The sequence below is a fragment of the Leptosomus discolor genome, unplaced genomic scaffold (assembly GCF_034619465.1).
Source record: "Leptosomus discolor isolate bLepDis1 unplaced genomic scaffold, bLepDis1.hap2 HAP2_SCAFFOLD_49, whole genome shotgun sequence".
Taxonomy (NCBI): domain Eukaryota; kingdom Metazoa; phylum Chordata; class Aves; order Leptosomiformes; family Leptosomidae; genus Leptosomus; species Leptosomus discolor.
Window position 1 is genome coordinate 459,611 of NW_028237886.1, and position 18,552 is coordinate 478,162.

The 18,552-nt window shown below is 55.0% G+C and overlaps 1 pseudogene; it reads left to right on the forward strand.

Moving 5' to 3' along the window:
* On the forward strand, positions 1–11,045 carry LOC147412480 (coiled-coil domain-containing protein 40-like; annotated as a pseudogene).
* Positions 11,046–18,552: the final 7,507 nt, after the last annotated feature.

Below are 18,552 nucleotides of genomic sequence, written 5' to 3' on the forward strand. Positions count from 1 at the left end.
ATGAGTGGAAGAAGTGAAGAAACCGTAGAAGAAACAGCTGGTTGTCTTGGATCTAGAACATGTGAGAAGTCCTCCAATCTTGTCGTTCTTCTTCGCAGACCTGCTGTTTTTATTTGTATGAAATACACAAGGTAGATTGTCAGCAGCGGCTCAGCCATAGGCTGAAACCACGTGTTTAAAACAGGCTTTTGCAGAAGTACTGACTTCTGAGCGTGTCTGCTCCCTCAGGGTTAACCCCAAACGGGAGGCTCAGGAGGGAGCCGTGTAGTGGGTAAATCTGATACTCCTCAGTGCTCCTGAAAGAGAAGTACTGTCAGCAAGAGCGAGGGGATGGGCTCTCAGAGGCAGCTCTTCTGATGTGTTTCTGACTTTCAGATATCCTCAGTAGTGGCTTTCTGCTGTCAACAAATACCCACTGTGTAACTCCTCTCACTCGTTACAGTGAGCGTAGCTAAAGGAAGAATGCAAGGGTCTGTGGCAGAAAATACGCTGTGTTATTTAACAGCGGGGGCAGCAGTAAGGTTTCTTCATAATTTCTTTACACAAGTACGTTGACTTGTATCAATGTCATACTTCTTGACAGCCTCTGATGAGAAGATTCCAGGCTGCCCTGAAGAGTCACCTCACTAAGCAGATGGAAAAAGTGAGCCTAGAGCTTCAGGAACTGGTACGTGGCATTCTTACTTTGCCTTCCCGCAGCAGCCCACCCCTGCCCGAGCTGAAGCCAGGTAACTGGTTTCCTCTTGTGTTTGCAGAGGGCAGCAGCGAAGAAGGGGCAAGCAGAGAGGGAAGAGCTTGGGCTGGTTCTTTACGGAGCGCAGCAGCAGCTGGCCCGCCTGCAGCTGGAACTGGAGAAGAGCCACGACCGCCGTTCTCAGGTGGCCGCAGCACGTCAGCAGCTGGAGGAGGAGCTGGAGGGCCTCAGGCTTACTTACAAGCAAATGTGTCAGAACACACACGATGAACGCCAGAAAGGTGACCGAGGCAGCCCTTGCCAGGTTTCCTGGCTCTAGTACTGTGTGGAGAAAGGGATTTATTTGAATCCAAGTCAAGCATTGGATTGAAAAATACAGTAACATTGATCAGGAATCAGGCACTCGCTGAAACCTTTCACAGGTATTCCTGGTTGTTTCTAAGACCGTGTGGCTACCTTGTACTTCTGAGAAGGTCTTTAGGACTAAAACTGTTCCGGGCAGATGGGCTGCTCTGTGACTTAGAAGGAGGAAGATCCTGTCGCTCTGTTACGTTTGCCTGTGTCTCTGTAAGGGTGTGACGAGATCGCAAAGGTCGTGGGTCGTGAGGGGCACGCGGGAGCCTGAGAGTGCCATCCGTGTGGGAACCCGTCCCAGCCAAAGAAATGGACTTGACTCATGCTGGTTGTGCTGCAGGCCTGTGGGTAGGGGACAGGAAAACAACTGTGATGGCGAGGGTAGCTCAGCGTAGGATAAACTGCCTAGAAAGGTTTGGCAGGTTGCTGAAAAAAATAGAGAAGCGTTCAACAGACTGAGAAAGAGACAGTTCTGTTTTGGGGCAGAGGAGTGGAGTCACAGCCTCCTGAGGCCGCCCCTTCTTTGATCTCCTGGGCTTCTGAGTGCTGGGAAGCAATGAATTGCTTACCAAGATATTAGCTGTGCTTGTGGAGCTGTACTCCAAAGCCGATGCAAATTCACATTTCAGGGGGGCTGATTTGGCTGGTCAGTGTGCGAATTTGGCTTTGGGTGTTTCTGTGTTTCTTTCCCTTTTACCTCTGTTTAAAGTGTGTCTTACAAACATACTTTTCTGTAAATATTTTTCCCCCTGCCTCCCCAGTCTCTGCAATGCAGACCCAGGTTGAAAACTTGGCCTTGCACCTCTTCTACGTGCAGAACACGGCCCATATGCACCATAATATTTTACTAACGAAACGGTCGACAAAGAGGGCTGAGCTGGAGAAGGCCCAAGCTGACGTGGAAAAGAAAAAACAGGTATCAAGTAAAACTCTCTTCTTTCAAATAAATAAATGAATTCAGGTGACAGCTAGCGGCGAGTCTCGGAGGACGTGCTGCCTTGGCAGAAGGAAGGCTGTAGTGAATATACAGACACCATGGAAGGTGCGTGGGGATATTTTCCCCAAATAATTGAAAATGAGAAGAATCCCCACCACCAAGATAGTGGCATGTACTGAACAGAATTTTTTTATGAGCCTTATAATAGGAAGTAGTAATCAGTAGTGATCACTCTTCACGCAGGCAACGGGGGTGTGGGGGCAGAAAGATATTTAGCAAAGAAGTATCATATGTTGAAGTCTGGAGAATTGCTCTGAGTCCCAAGGAAGAGCGAACTTGGAAGGTGAACTGAGCGGTCGGTGTGCTGGAGCTCCCTCTGCTGCCTCCTGCTTGCAGCAGGACACCAACTAATTACTGTTGATGCAGAATTGCGGGCAAACGGTTGAGATGGAACGGGTTTAGATGGTTTTTAACAAAGGATTTTAAACCATAAATTATCAAGATTCCCAGCTGCTGGAGAGGTGGCGCAATGTAACCCATGCTGGCAGGGATGAATGCTGCTTCAGATCTGAAGGACCAATTTCCTACTGTGGGTGGAACGATAAAAACCAGCAAAGAAGGTTTTGTTCTCTTGAAAATTGTCACTGCTGCATTCAGGAGTCGTTTGGATAGGAATGGAAGAGTTTCAGTAGGAATCAAAGCTAACTGAATTCATTTTCAGCCCAAGTTATTGCTGTAGAATTTAGTTGGTTAAGCCTGAGATTATGTTACTCATCCTGAGCTGTTTGGCTCTGCCTCTCTAGGATCTTCTGGTAGACCGCTTGACCCGGAAAGCCTACGAGCTGCAGGAACAGATTGCTCTGTTCGAAGCTCAGTTTGTGGCTCAGGCAGAGGACACAAAAGTAACTCGGCAAGCAGCAAATGAGGTAGGAGAATGCTTTTTTTTTTGCTTCTGGTTAATATTTCCCTCTGGAAGGACCGACCCCGTTGGCTCATGCTCACGTGGTAGCTACAGTGTAGGACAGAGTTGTATGATCAGTTCCTGTTTGGAGGAATGAAGACTTTTTTGTTTTGGTTTGTTTTGTCTTTCCCTTTGTCCTCAAGAATTGCCTATAAATCACTTCCTCCCCCACCCTCTCTGCATTTTTTTCCTTGCAGACCTATGCTCTGTGGTCGGGGGTGACCATAAACCAGAGGCACATTAGCTGAAGCTGTTCCTGCCCAGCGTATTATGAACACACACCAAAAAAAGGCATTGTAACGTGAATTTGGTTTCCCAGCCTAGTATAGATTTATCCTGTCTACAAATCCTCTCTCCCCCAGGCTTGTATGGAGGTTCAGGCTATTAACATGGAGAAAAAGCGACTGATGAACCACTGGAATAGCAGCTTGGCGGGAATGAAGCAGAGAGATGAGGCCTATATCGCCACCCAAGCGCTGCTGAGGTACGGTATCTGAGAACAGTCCCAGGAGAGACCTCACACGGGTTGGACGGGAGGGATGCTGAAAGGGGCAGTGCGTCTCCAGTTTATTGCTGCGCGTGCAGGATATGTCAAGCAGAACAAGTTTGCTGCTCTGAAGCACGTAGTAAGGTTAAAGGATAGGAAGCACAGTTCTTCGTCACTATTCTGTATCCAAAACACAACTCTCCCCCCAAATGTGTGGGGTTTTTAAAGCTGTTTAGAGTTTTTCTGTTCATATTTTAGTCCTTTAGAAGAGTTCCTTCACCTTTGCAACATCTCTCAATCCAAAGAGCTAGACTTCAAGAGGGATTTTACCTGTCGCTCTCAGTTAGGGTTTTGTGATGCCTTCAGAAATCATCAGGAAAACCGTCCTGTTGTTGCCAAAGGAAGCGCTTATTTGCTCTGGAGTCAGCCTGGCTGATTGCCTGCAATGTGCTTTGATGGTGGCATCCTGGTAAGAGTGGGGGGTGGGGACAGGACTGAAAGCGGGAATTAATTTTCCTACGTACGTTTGCTTTTCAGTCTTCTGTCTCCATCCATCTTCTGATGACTCTGCACTGTCACAGCAGGGTGGCCTTTGTAAAGATCTTCCTCCTTGGTCTGTTGTCGCTGCAGTAGCGTGTTTGAAAAGAGGAATTTGTAGATGACTGTTCAGCGCGTGAGTCTTCCCCTGTGGTGATTTTCCATCCTCTTTGCCTCTCCAGCAAGTACAGACATGACCTCAAGTCCCTAGAAACGGACATCCATGGCTGTAGGAAGTCAATCAGGAAGGAGGAGGAGAAGAATGAGTTGCTTGTCGCCATCCTGAGCCGTTCACAGAACGATGCCAAGATGACAAAGAAGCTGATTGCCCAGTGCCTTTCCAGGCAGGAGGCCTTGAAGGTGGAATCTGGCACCTACGCTCGTGTTCTCCACGAGACAGAGCAGGCCCTCAACAGGACCAGGATGGTGAGGAGAGTTACTTGGAAGAAGAACCTTTCAAATCAGACACAGATGTTTAATCCCCTTCCCCAAACAGTTGTAGTGACCCTGTCTCCTGTCTTTCCTGCGTTTAGGATCAAGCTGCTTGTCTGAATCAGTTGCTGTCCATCAGTAAGGACATAGAGAAAGGAACTGATGCCAAAGTGCAGATGGAGAACGAAATCATGGCAAAGCTTCAGGACCAGATGGTGTCCAGCAAAGCCACAAAGCACTTCTCGCAGCTGGCTGCAAAGCTCCGTAGGAGAAAAACAGACCTGGTGTGTTATCTCTTCCGTTTGGGAGGGCGGGGGAAGGAAACCGCCCTGAGCGGTGTTTCTCAAGTGTGTTTCGTCCGCGCCTTCGTTCTGCTTTTCAGATCTGCAGTTGAAGGTCTGCTGAGTTTGTGACTTCAGTTTGGTTCTTCCAGTGATCTTATTGCGGGATTCTGGTGTACGCGAGAGGGTTTGGCCAAAAAGGCCTTGACACATAATGTACTGTTCTTTCTTTACTTAAAAAACGGGACAGAACGATGAATTCTGGGAGTTTTTACCATAAAGTAGTACCAGTTCTTATGTATTGGAGGAAGACAGTGGATATGTATTACTGCTGTACTCCACATTGAACTAACCTGTATTTCTGTCCGGCATCATGGAATGCGATACAGGCCTGCTCTCGTTCCTGAGTGAGGATTACAGCCCAAGGAGCAATCGAACCAGACCCACAGTTCTTTGTGGCACGATCAGTTGCTCTCTTTGGGAGTGTGTAACTGGAACAGATAGAAAAACTAGAAGATCCAGCGTAGTGTTTGTGGTGTTGAGTTGTGTGGGCTGGCACTAACAAGGCACCCACACCTCTGTATTTCTGTGGGTTACTTCAGCCTGGCCCTGGGATTTTTAAATCGGGGGCATTATCTTGAGCAAGAGGAAGAGTTCCAGGGCTGGCTTCCGTTGTGAGAGAGGGGCCCCCCGCCCCCTTCCCACAGGCACACCAACAAGCGGACACTCGCGTTGTCTCCCATCAGCACCTGCGGTGCACGGCTGGATGTAGCCAGAGAGTCGTGGCCGCTGGCGGCGCAGGGGCAGCAGAAGTCACCCGGCTGCATTCGCGCTGCGCTCAACAGGCACCCGCCTTTCTGGCTGCTGCGGTGGTGGTTCGGTGAGGGACGTGTTTGTCGGGTGTGGTGGAGAATGTCCTGCTCCGGTGAGCCGGGCAGCTGGAGACACCCAGGCAGGGCAGGTAACTGCAGAGGTGATGAGCGCGGCCTCTTAAAGGCTTTGGGATGTTTGGGCTCCTTCATGCTCTTCAGCAGCCTTATGGCAGAGGTAAATGTTGGTATCTCCGTCAGGAGATGGAGAAACAAAGGTACAGAGCGGGTAAGTGGCTGGCTCGCAGCTTGTGGCACAGACCTGGGAGGAGAATCTAAATCCCCTGACTCCTGTGCCTCGGGAAGCGGGCGTTCCAAATCAATGGGCTGCTGCTGGTGACAGTAATTTGTTTTCTGTCTGTTGGCGTTCCTAGGAGCTGCATTTTTCCAAGGTTGAGAATGATGTGGCCCAGGTTATTCTGAATGGAACTCATACCAGCTGCAGGCTGACAGTTCTCCAAAACACACTTTGTCAGCTGGACAAGGAAGTAAAAAATACCCGTGACCAGATCAGCTGCAGGGAAAGCGAGATTGCAAGGTGCAGTCTCCTGACCGAGAACAGGCAAGCGGTGCTCAGCCAGTACAACAAGAGGTTGGAGAAGATTCTTGCGCGGCAGGGGGTATGTACATTCCCATTTCAGTCCCAGGCTTGATTTTATTCTTTGTGGTGACCACAGGTGCCCCTGATAAATGTAACTGTGTAAGTGCTGAGTAGTTAAAACTTTTAGGCATCAGTATAGAGGTTTAAAAGCTGCACTAGTTAATGTAAATGTTTACGTCTGTCAAACAGCTCTTAGTGCACGGGGGGGGGGGGGGGGGGGGGGGGGGCGGGGGGAGGAGCTGGCATGAGGGAATTGTGAAATGAGGGTGTGCCCAGCACAGATTTCTGCAGGGAGTTGTCTGCACCTGATGAAAACGTTGAATGACATCAATACCCTGGGAGTAACTAGGGTCTCATCAGAAAACCTGCAAATCCTGACAAGGGGCGAATGGAGCAGGCGGGGTGATGTAGATCACTTGGTGCTTGGCCCCATTCAGCTGATAGATACCCAGGTCTGCCCCTGGCACCGTGAGCTGCAAGACCTTTATAGAGCCCAATGCAAGAATGAGTGCTGTGGCAGACTCTTGGACACCCAGATGTGCCTGTTGTAGGAGCTTAGGAGGCCCCTCTCACCCCAGAGCCTGAGAGCTGTTCGGGCTTCCCTTGCATTTGTTCCCGTGAGGTCAGGAATGATTGGTCCCATCCAGCTCCTGGGAAATAGAGGCACAAAGGAAGTAGCAGTATAGCAGAAGTATTCGGTAGGCATCTCAGCAGCTGGACCGGCCTTCTGCAAAAAGTGCTTCAGCAGCTTCTGCCTGATCAATCCCCAACCTTGCCCTCATCCAGGGTCAAGAACTGGGGCCACTGGAAATGGAGATCAACAAGCTGTCCAAACAGATAGAAGAATATCACTCTGAGGTGATGACGCTACAAAAGCACTGGCTCAATCAGCAGCAAGAGCTGGTCAAGTTAACACACCAACGGGAGGAACAAGTAGCCTCCCTGGACACGTTAAAGAAACGGATCACAGTAATGCAGCAGAAGAAAGTGCGCAGGGAAAGTAGGTCATTCCCCAACTCTTTTTAAAACGTTCAGCTGTGAATGGAGGAAAAAGGGAGCGAGGGCTTACGGACGGGTGAGCCAGACCTTCACCAGAGAATGCGCCGTGCTCCTACGTCCGTGTGAGCAGTAACGCAGGCGGCCCCAGCGCTGCTCTGGGGCTACGAGCCAGGCACCTCTGCTGCTCTGCCTGGCGTTATTCCCTGTCCCGACTGATCCCGCTACCTTAACGGGCACAACCGAACCGAAGTGGCCGTGTCACGTGCTACACTTCTTAAATAACGTTTGCAAGTAGTTGGTGGGTAAATGTCCCCACCACGATGGCGCTTCCCTTGGCTCAAACCAGCTCTTTTCCACAGCAGTCTCCTTCAAAACCGTATTTGGGTTTTGGGCTTGTGGAAAAACGGTTTGGCTGGGTACGTGGGACGCAGGTGGCTCTGCAGGCAGCGTTGTCTGGTCTGATGGCAGTCTGTCACGCCTTGCCTGTGTTCCACCTGCTGCTTGTGGGAATTTTAAGACTTTTTTTTTTTTTTTTTTCTGTTCACCTGTAGATGAAATTCAGCAGGAAACAAAAGAGCAGAAAGACATCGAACGTCACATGAGGAACATGTCCAATGACTTGATAAAGCTGAATGTGTTGATCCACAAGAACAGCAGCAGCTTCGAGGAGCTGCAATATGGCAACACGATCACCGAGAACGAGTTTGTGCGCTCTCTCAAGGTACAGACATCTCATTTCCAGGTCTCAGCCTCCCGTGCAGATCGGAGGCAGACAGTGACCGTGTAAATCTTTCTTAGTCTGACCACGTTGTGTTGTCTGACAATGTTATGCTTCCCAAACCTAGGCAGCAGAAAAAGAGTCGGTTGAGATGCAGGAGAAGCACAGTCAGCTGACTGAGGAGAAGGAAAGACTCCTAAACAGCCTGGTGGAAGCAGAGTAGGTACCAGAGAGGTTCTTGCTTTGTGCCACCCTCTTTGAATGTAGGTGTCCATGTCACCTTTCCTCTCTGCTCGTCGAACTGAACCAGCAACAGCAAATGTGCTTCTGTCCTTCTCGGAGAAGATGAAAGGAGTTTCATGGATTTTTGGGCGCAGAAGCTGAAAGGTGCTTTAGCTGTCTCTGCAAGCAGCGAGAGCCGTGAGGATGTCGGCTTTAACAGTTCCAGCAGGCTCGTGCTGGACGTTGCTGAGATCTGTATGGGGTGACTCTGCCTGCGCTCTCCTCCGCCAGTAACTCGGAGCGAGCGTGCTGCGCTGGGCAGCTCACTGGGGTCCACCAGCCCCCGGCAGCCTGGGCACGCTTGTTGTTAGTCACCGTGCCACCACCGTGCCACGTTGTGGATGGCGGAGCTCCCTGTCTGGTTCCACGCTGCTCCTGGCTGCCCTTTTACGTGTCCCACATGCAAACCCTCAGGTTCTGCTGAACCTTCAGCTCCATGTTCAGGACTGAGCTCGGGAGCGTGCTGCCACGCGTGCACAGGGAGCGAGCGTCCTCTCGGGCGCTGACAAAGGTGCCGCTTTCCCTTTCTGTCACTGAAGGCATCAAATCCTGCTGTGGGAGAAGAAGATCCAGCTGACGAGAGAGATGCGTGCGGCGGTGGAGTCTGAGTCAGGGCACGGCGAGCTCCACGCCATGAGAACAGAGATTCACAGGATGCAGGTGAGCCCCGGGGGAGGAGCACTGGGGAGGGGAAGCTGCACACGATGGATTCAGCTTCGGCGTTGCTGAAGGCAGGAGATGAGAAACGGGCTGGGGAAGCAGCATTGCCAGGCCACAGCAATGTTGGAAATCGTACACCCTCCAGCTGGGCTGAATGAAATACATCCAGCGTGCGTGCTCTTCGTGCCTTCCTTGCGCCTGCCGTGTAATGGGCTGCAGCAGAGTCTAGAGACACCTGAGCAATCTATTTAAAACATAATATGTTTGCCACCTTATGCCGTGACCCCAATTTATAAGCAAAGGAATGTTGATGACTAAATATTGCATCATCTTAATCACTGGTTAGGGAAGCCTTCTGTCTTCTGGCAAAGCAACTCTTCCCTTTTGTTCCCAGGTTACTTTACTCTTCTGCTTTTCCTATTGCTAAGGAGTTCCAGTGAAACCTTTTGAAGATTACTTTAGACGAGTTGATAATCCAGCCCTTTGCTTTCTAGATCCACACAGGGCAAACCGGGTTTGGGTTTAGAGCAAATTTGGCTTGCCAACGCTCACGTGTCACGTATGTCTGGTTTATGTGGAGGGGATGTGCCGCACAGAATCGGTTCGGTGCCGTTTGTGAACATTGGTTACTTTCAGCCTATTTCATATCTTGACACACGGCAGGTCCGCTATGGCCAGCTGATGAAGCAGCAGGAGAAGATGATTCGTGATATGGAGGCATCTGTTTCTCGCAGAGAGGTGATAGCGCTTCGTGGAGAGGGTCAGAACAAAAGAGACAAGAAGCTTGTCCCCAAGAGCGTCTTCCACTGCAAGAAACAGGAGCTGAGAAAGAAGATCAGCAAAGCCCAGAAGGTGAGCGAGCAGAGCAGGGCTGCAGGAGTTCACCGGGGCTGTAAGGAGCACCAGGGTGGGCTGAGCGCAGACACGCGGGGTGTCGGGACACAGACGGGACAGGCTTTGGAGGCTCCTTAAAAAACCCCACAGGAGAGTTCTGGGGAGATGGCTGGGAGTGCAGCTGGACGAAGAACCACACTCTGCCCTTTCCTTCTCTTCCGTTTGCCAGAACATTCAGGACTGCAACGCAACCCTTCTGGAGCTGGAGAGCGCCCAGGCGTCCCTCGGTGCCGCCTTCTTGGAAAAGCAGCGAGAACTGCGCAGGCTGGAGCCTGAGTGCGACGGCCTCGATGCAGACGCAGAAGCTCGTCGGAACAGGAAGCGACGGGTGAGCGGCTCCGCTCCCTGGAGCTCGCGAGCCCGACGGGACCGGCTGCTTTCTCCTGGTGCCAGCTCCCCATCTCCCTGTCTCGCCACCATCCTGAACTGAGTGTGCTTGGCATTTTAGCGGCACTTTAAGTTAACTGAGCACACCTTGAGGGCTCATGGGGGTCCTGAATTTGGGCTGCAGTTGTACTCTTAGCGAGGCAGCATTCACCTGGAGACATCAGCCTGAAGGACATGGTTTGTGTCTTGAAAATACCCGGTCACAGCTCTCCTCTGTGAGTGCTTTCTGGCTGCTCATATGTCACAGATTTGAGAGCCAGCTGAAGGTCTTGAATGGCCTCCTGCAAAGGTTGTAGGTTGGTCAAACTCTGTCCTGGCGAGGGTTGCCCTGTGCATGCAGGTATTTCTCTGGTTTATGGAATTCTGTGATGAACATTTAATTTTTTTTTTTTTTTTCTATTAGCTGACGTGTAGATGTGGTGCTTAGGGACACGGTTTAATGGTGGACTTGGCAGCGTTAGGTTCATGGTTGGACTCAATGATCTTAAAGGTCTCTTCCAACCTAACCACTTCTCTGGCTGTACCCGTTAGCAGCTGTTCTGCCGGTACAAGGGGGACTTCATAGCCCTGTCCCTCTTCAGAAGCCCTTCCCTTTCAGAATGTGATGGTTCCAGTACCGGTGACAAAAGTCACCTGCCTTTCTTAGTGCTTTTCTCTCTGCGGCCTGCTGTCAAAGCAATTTCTGTTGTTGCTTTCCTCAGAACCTTTTGGAGATCGTGTCCTACCAGACTCGCCGGAAGCACCTGCAGGCGCTGAAGGAAGGGACGTACACTCCCCTGTGCCGCACGGAGCAAGCCTGGAGAAATGAGCACCAGAAACTGCGCCACCGGCTCCAGACCATCGATGCCATCGTCCAGCAGATCCAGCAGGACCATCCCCAGCACTACCGGACTCTCCAGTGGCTCAGACAGTGCTTGGGCTCCAGGCTGGGCTCGCAGGAAGCCTGACTGCCACCAACCCCGTCCATGTAACCCTCAGCTCTTGTTCTGCTGGAGCCTGCAGGCTTTGTAAATAAACAAATATCTAAAAACTAAGTCTGTGTAGCAGGTAGTGGTCACCAAAGCTGTAGCAGTGCAACTGATTTTTGTTTCCTTGGCTGCACAAGGGTGGCTTCATCCCTCCCCCTGGCCTGGGGCGCTGGGGGCAGCCGCCCCCTTCCCCTCCGGGCCCCCCCTCTCTCACCGCCTTTCCCTGCAGCTCCGGGAGGCGGAAGGCCCCGGCCCCGGCGGGAGAAGGCGCCCGCCCGCTCCCGGGGCCGGTCCCGCCCCGCAGACGCCTCCGTGCCGTGGGGCCGGTCCCGCCGCGCCTGCTGGGAGGCCGGGCCGGGCCGGCGGGGCCATGGCGGGGCCGGGGCTCCCGGCCGCGCTGCTGCTGCTGGCGCTGCTGGGCTCCGCCGCGGCGGGCAGCCCCGGGGCCGCCGGCTGCCAGGTGCCCCCGGGCGAACGCTTCGACTGCGGCCCCGAGCGGCTGCTGTCGCGGGCGGACTGCGAGGAGCGGGGCTGCTGCTACGCACCCGCCGGCTCCGGCTCCAGCCCCGGCTCCAGCCCCGGCTCCAGCCCCGGCCCGCCCTGGTGCTTCTTCCCCAGCGGCTACCGGAGCTACCGGGCGGAGAACCTGACGGCCACCGCCACCGGCTCCGCCACCCGGCTCCGCCGCGTCGCCGCCAGCTTCCTGCCGGGGGCCGTGGGCAGCTTGCGGCTGGACGTGGCGCTGGAGACCCCCACCCGCCTCCGCTTCACGGTGCGAGCCGGCCCCGGGCCCGGTGCCCCGGTGCTCCGGACCCCCCCGCTGACACCCCCCCCCTCCCTTCTGTCCCCGCAGCTGCGGGACCCGGCCCGGCAGCGGTACGAGGTGCCCCTGGCCACGCCGCGGGCGAGCGGCCGAGCCGCCTCCCCGCTCTACGGGCTGCAGATCAACCAGGATCCCTTCGGCCTCGTCGTCTGCCGGCAGCGCGACGGGCAGGTCCTGTAAGTGCCCGTCCTGCCCCGAGCCTTCCCGAAGGGATTCGGTCTGGAAGCGGGTCCTGGCCCCAACCCCAGCGGTGCGTGGGACGGAGCAGGGATGCGGCAGGGGATGGCGGTGACAGCAGTGGGGTGGCGGTCAGCGGCTGCGGGGGCTTTGCTTTGAGCCCCTCTGCGGTTCGGTGCCTGGGAAGGGAAGCAGGAGTCCCAGAGATCAGTCGAAACCGGGCTGCTGGGCACCGCTGGGGCTGTTTGCCGGAGTCTCCCTTTCTCTCCAACAGGCCGAACACCACCGTCGCGCCCCTCTTCTTCGCAGACCAGTTCCTGCAGATCTCCACCTCTTTGCCCTCCCATTTCATTTCTGGGCTGGGGGAGCACCAGACGCCGCTGGTCCTCGACACGGCATGGACCAGGGTCACCCTCTGGAATCGGGATATGGCGCCTGTGGTACGGAGCGGGGCTGAGGGAGAGGGAGGTGGCTCATCTGCGCCTGTGGGGGTGGCCCTGCAACCTCTGACATCTTGTTTGGGGCTGGGGAAAGGCATCGGTGGCTGTGGAGCTCTGGGACCTGGCCTCAGCCCTGGGCAAGCCCGTGGGACCGTTGTCCCCAAGTCAGGCTTTGTCCCCCCTGGGGCTCTTGTTTGGCTCAGAAGCCGCTTTCCCTGACACGGTCCAGGGCTCTTGTTTGGGGCAGAGCTCTGCTGACTCAGGCAGTGTCTGGGGCTGCAAGCCCTGGCTTTGCACCCCGAGCCGTGACGGTGCTTCTGGCCAGTGGCAGGCAGGTGGTGGGGTGGGTGCTGTGCTGGGGCCTCCAACGGAGCCTCACCCGCACTGCGCTGTGCTCTACTCCAGCCCCAGGTCAACCTCTACGGCTCCCACCCTTTCTACCTGGTGATGGAGGACAGCGGTTCGGCTCACGGCGTCTTTCTGCTGAACAGCAACGCGATGGGTGAGTCCCATGGAGGTGCTGGGCATGGGCTTGGCCCACGTCCCCATCCTCAGCTTGTTCCTCCGGCGCTCGTGCTTCGCCAGATGTGCTCCTGCAGCCCAGCCCGGCCCTGACCTGGCGCACGACGGGCGGGATCCTGGACTTCTACGTCTTCCTGGGCCCTGACCCCAAGAGCGTGGTGCGGCAGTACCTGGACGTCATCGGTAGGGCCGAGCCACGGGCGGGGGGCACGGGTGCTCCTGGGATGGCTCTGCCGGGATGCTGCGTGGCCCGTCTGAGGTGAGGGCTGGGGCTGCCCCTGAGGTGAGCGAGGCCCTTGGGTGGGTGACGGGGTGTCTTCTGCCTGCTGGCTGCCCGGGGGTGGTGGGTGGGAGCTCCAAGCCGGAGCCAGGCCGGCTGGGGCATCCCCGGGGGTGACCTGAGGGCTGGGCAGGGGAAGGAGAAGGAGACAGACCCCCCATCACAGGCACTGGGCACCCCGACTTCCAGAGCCCCCCTGATCCCCCCCAGCCCCGCTCCCCCCCTGCAGCTGCCCCGTCCCCAGCCCCTCCCCTGAGGCCTGTCCCGCAGCCCCAGGCTGCCCCACGGCCTGTCCTGGCAGCGGCGAGCGGGGCCTCGGGCAGGCCCAGGGCTCTGTTAACCCAGGGGCCTTCAGCAGCAGTGCGGGGAAGGAGCGGGGTCTGCAGGAGCGGCTGCAGCAGAAGGGGCTCCGGCCTGGGGCCGGCTGTGACAGTCAGGGTTCTTTCCCTCTGCCAGAGGCCGTGCCAGGGGCTCGGTGGTCTGTTCCTGCCCTGGGGATGTCGTCAGCTGCATCCAGCTCAGGCTGAAGCTGAGGAGATGGGCAAAAGGAAAAGTGGCTGGAGAAGGACACGAAGGGGATCCGGCTGCGAGCTGCCCCCAGCTGCAGACAAGAGACAGCCGGCCTCTCCGCGTGAGGAAGGGTCCCTGTGAGTAGTCCTCAGCAGAGCTGGTCACCAACATGCACCGCGGGGCCTGTGTGCGTAACCAAAGCACGGTACAGCCATGTAGTGTGTGTGTGTGTGTGCGCACGTGAGGCTGTGTATGTAGGAAGCCTCAGATTGTAAGAGCTGAGAGAGGCAGAGACAGAAGTGTCTCAACAATAAAATGCTCCCAGCAGCACCAAGAGCGGGAGCGGCAGTGAGTCCTGGGCCCTTGTGTTATAATCAGATCTGAATTTTGAATTTCATTGATAATTAATTGTTTTGAATAAACAACTAATTTCTTATAGTTAATTATTTCCTGATTCAATTAATTTACATTATGGTAAGGAGTAGACAAAACCTCACTTATGCTAAGAGACAGCAGATGCAGGCCTTAGGAAGATGGCCAAAGCTGAAGGTGCTGTGGATTGGGAAACTGTACAGAACACAGAACGAGGAGGGAGGGAGGCAGGTACAAGGGGTGAAATTGTACGTTCTCAGCTAGTTCTCTTATGTGATGAATCCATCGAAACAAAGGAATGTTGCTGTGAAGACTCTCCCGTCCTCCCCATCCTAATTTGTATATCAGAGATTTTGATCAGTAAAATAACCAATTATTAGATTAGGATAGGACTATTAAGAAAGTTATAGAATAGGGTGGACCAATCATTGTAACTGTCAAAATTAATAGCGGGCATAAGATGCGTGCTTATGTTAAAATCTGTTAAAGATCCTGACTTTGCAGAAAAAGGGTATAAGATGTTGAATTTTTGATGTAACTTTGAAGCCCGTCGGGTGGAGCTGTCCCTGTGCTTCCCAGCGCTGCAATAAAGACGTGCCGGCTTATCTGCAGTTGTGTAGATAAATTTGTCGTGATTGCGACCCTCCGTCCACACTTGGGGCCGTGTCACCCCTCTTGTGCTCCGGGTGCCTCCCTGTGCCTGTGCCCTCCCACCTTCCATCACTGGCGTCACTCTTTTGCTTCCCTGTCCCTTTCTTCTTCTGTCTGTTCTTGTCCCCTGCTCCCTCTTCGTCCCTCTCTGCTTTCCAAGCCCCTCTCTTGTTCTGCTATTCTACCTGCCCCTTTGGTTTTCCTTGCTCTCCCTCTGTCCTGCTCCCTGCCCCTCTTTTTTCCTTCCTCTGTCTCTGTCCTGCAGCGCATGGCTGGTTTTTCGTTCACTGCCTCTTTGTCCCAATCTGCATTCCTCCTTGTTGTTCCCAATCTCTCTGGCTTCTTGCCTGAGATGCTTTTTCTCTCTTGTTTGTAACAGGAGACGCTGTTCTGTAAAAACATGACGGCATTCTTTTGGCAAGCCGCTGAAACATTGAGAAGATCCCCTCCTGGGAACACTCTGCAATATTCTTCCTGTCTGCAAGTGGCACCTGTTCATCAGAATGGATTCCAGAACCCAAGGGGCAGTTAACCTCCAGAAGTCTTAAACCTTCTGGGGAATCGCACAGACTATTTCTTGCTAAGAAGATGAAGGCTCTGTTGTTTCAGCTGTCCTTAGTGTTTCGAGACAACAAGCACTTGCACTGGTACTTGTTCTTTTCTGATCTGTGGCTCCTGTGAATGTTTCTCCAAGTTCTTGGTTTCCTGTCCAGGTGACTCTCCAGAGGACTGTAAAAATCAGTCTTCGTGGAGACTCTCTGTGCTGCGGAGCTGCCTGTATCATTGTTGTCACCCAGCTGCCTACAAACGGCTCCCAACCCCAGACAGTGGGGCGGCATTTCTGATCTGCTGGAAGGGGGTGTCTCCATTTTTAATGTTGTTTCTTTCAGGGAGCACTGTGAGCGTGGCAGATCCTAAGCAGAAATACACTCGATTTGAACAAGTCGGGCAAGGGTAAGTCCCGTCACAGTTACTGCTACAAAATCACGGGCCAGGTATTTTGCTGGTGTGATATCAAGCGTGAAGTCGGGCAAGCTCCAAACGTGTTCAGACCCTGGGCTTAGATTCTCCTGTCTCTCAGTACTGATCAGAATTGGTGCCTGTGGTCAGAAGGCGTCGTCAAAGAGCACTTGATGCTGGCAACGTCTTGTCTGCAGCGAGGGGCAGGACCTGGAAGATCTACTGTCCCTCAAGATTGTAGCACCCGTTTGCTTGTTTTCTTAGGGGAAATCACTTTTGTGTGTCTCAAAATAATACGGCCACGCTAAAGAAAGGAGAAAAATCTTTATTGCCTGAAAGAGCAACTTAGAACCTGATAGCTGTCAGATAAATAACACTTCTCAAGAACATTTCTTTCCAATCTTTTGCTTTAAAAAAGTATTTAGTGATCAGGATTATAACGGTATAGTTTAGAAATTGCAACCAGAGATTAAATATTCAGCTCTCTTTTCTGGCAGAGGTAGTGAAAACCAACCATTCAGTAATACATGCAGTGTCAACGCACTGTCCTTCCCTTAGATGGCTGGCACGTGTGTTCAGGGCTCTCAGAATGACTGCATGGTGTTGCCGGAGTTTTGCAGATAGATCCAAAGAAGAGGTCTAAGAAGGCACAGCTAGACTGTGCGTGTGTTACATTCTCTGGAAAAAAACCACACACACCCCCGCAAGAAAAAAAAAAAAAAAAAAAAAAAGGAAAAAACTAAACCCCAACAGAGCAAAACTGGAGAAAAGGGGAAAAGAATGAAATCTATTATTTTCCAGTCTCTGTAGGCACCCTGCCCTTCAGTTTTGGACTGAAAGAATTTAGTATGAACTCTGGAGATTTGCACCAGCCCTTTTTCTTCCTCTTGGACCTAAGTTTTCACTTGGATAGCCTGCATGGCAGGGGGCTTCTGGGCTGCTGCGCTGTGCGCTGCTGGCTGAAGGAGTGGAGGAACCAAGGTGTTTTAGAAACACTACAGGCAGCAGAGAGCTCCTGTCAGGGCTTTCACTTCCAGGGTCTAAACCACTTCTCATGTCTCTGCTGCTCTTTTGTTTCTAGGGCGTCTGGAACTGTCTATACAGCACTCGACATCACCACAGGACAAGAGGTGGGTGTCAGCAGCCCCAGCAGATTTGGCAGGGGTTCAGCGCTTTCCCCCCTGGTGCGAACAGCGGATGGGCTTTCGGATCGCCAGGAGATCTTTACTGCAAAGACTTCCACATGGCTGGGGGCTTGTGGCTGGGGGTGGGGTCAGTGTCCGAACACTGGGCTCCCCCCTGGGCTGCACATTCACTGACGGACACCCACCCCTCATCCTGCCCAGCCGCACGCCCGACGTGCAGCCCCCCAGCGATGTCTCCCCACCCACGCACCATTCCGTGCCCCCCCAGCCGTATGCCCCCCAAGACCCCAACTACGCACCCCTCCATTTCCATTTACCCCCTCAGCCGTGCCCCCCCCATGCCCCTCACCCACTTTGGGCCGAGCTCTCCTGTGCTCCCCAGCCATGTCCCCCCACCCAGCCATGCCCCCCCCCCATTTTGGGCGATGCCCCCTGAGCCCCTCCAGCCATGCCCCTGCACCCCTGCTGGCCCCTCCCCCCGTGCTTTGCCCGCACCCCCGGGCTCCGCTCCCCTGCCCGCGCGCCCCCGCCCCGGCCGTGGCCCCGCCCCCCGCCCCTCCCCATTGGCTCCCGCCGCGCCGCTCCCCTGGTAGTTTTCGAATATAAATAGGGGCGGCCGCGGGCGCGCGCCCCCCCCCCTCGCGCACCGGACGGCGGAGCATCGGCGCGGCCCCGCTCCGCTCCGCCGGGGCCGGGAACGGTCGCTCCAACGGGTGTCATTAACGCCTCCCTTCCTTTCCTGCACTCGCCATGGCGGCGCAGGGCGGCCCCGGTGGCCGTGGGCTAGCCGGAGTGGCCAGGAGGCGAGCGGGCATGTCGCCGGTCACCCCGCTGACGCTGGATATGGACAAGCTGGTGGGACTGGGAAGGTGAGTGGAGACGGGGGGGCTGCCCCGCACCGCACCCCCCTCCCCCCCACGCGTGAATGCTGCCGGCTCAGGGCAGTGCTGAGCGCGGAGGGGGGGGACACCACCCACCGCCCCACCCGAGGGGGGCACCCCGAGGGGTACCGGTGGGTCCCCACGGGCTGATCGCCGCCCCCGCCCTGCCCGCAGCCACTGGGACACCCCGAAGCGGCGGGTGGCGGGGCTGTCCTTGCAGAGGCGCCGGGCCAGCCCGTGCCGGGGGTCGGCAGCCTTGGGCTCCCCCCGCAGCTCCGTCTCCTCCGAGTCCTCGGACGCGGGTGAGCGATGGGTGCTGTTGCCACACCCGCCCCTGCCCCGACCCCCCTCCTCCCCGGGGCTGGGGGTGTGCAGGGGGAGCTGTGCCGGGGGGGTGGGCGTTGGGCAGGGGGTCACTGCATGCAGGGGGGGGGGGGGGGTGTGTCTGGGAAGGCAGGGGAGGGGTTTGAGGGTGGGGAAGGGTCTTTCTGGGGGTGCACGTGGGAGCCGGGGCCCCTGCTCTGTCTCAGCTCCTGGCCATGCTCTGAGTCAGACTGGGATTTTAAACTGGGATTTCCTCCCCAGCGCTTCCTTCCCTGTGCTGGATGATGGGTGGGAGCCCCCCCACCCGCCCAGGCCTGCACCCCGGGGGGGGGCTCGGCTGTGGACCACCCCAGTGGGGGTCCCTGGGCAGGGTGATGTGGGACATGTTGGCCAGGATGGGTGGTCC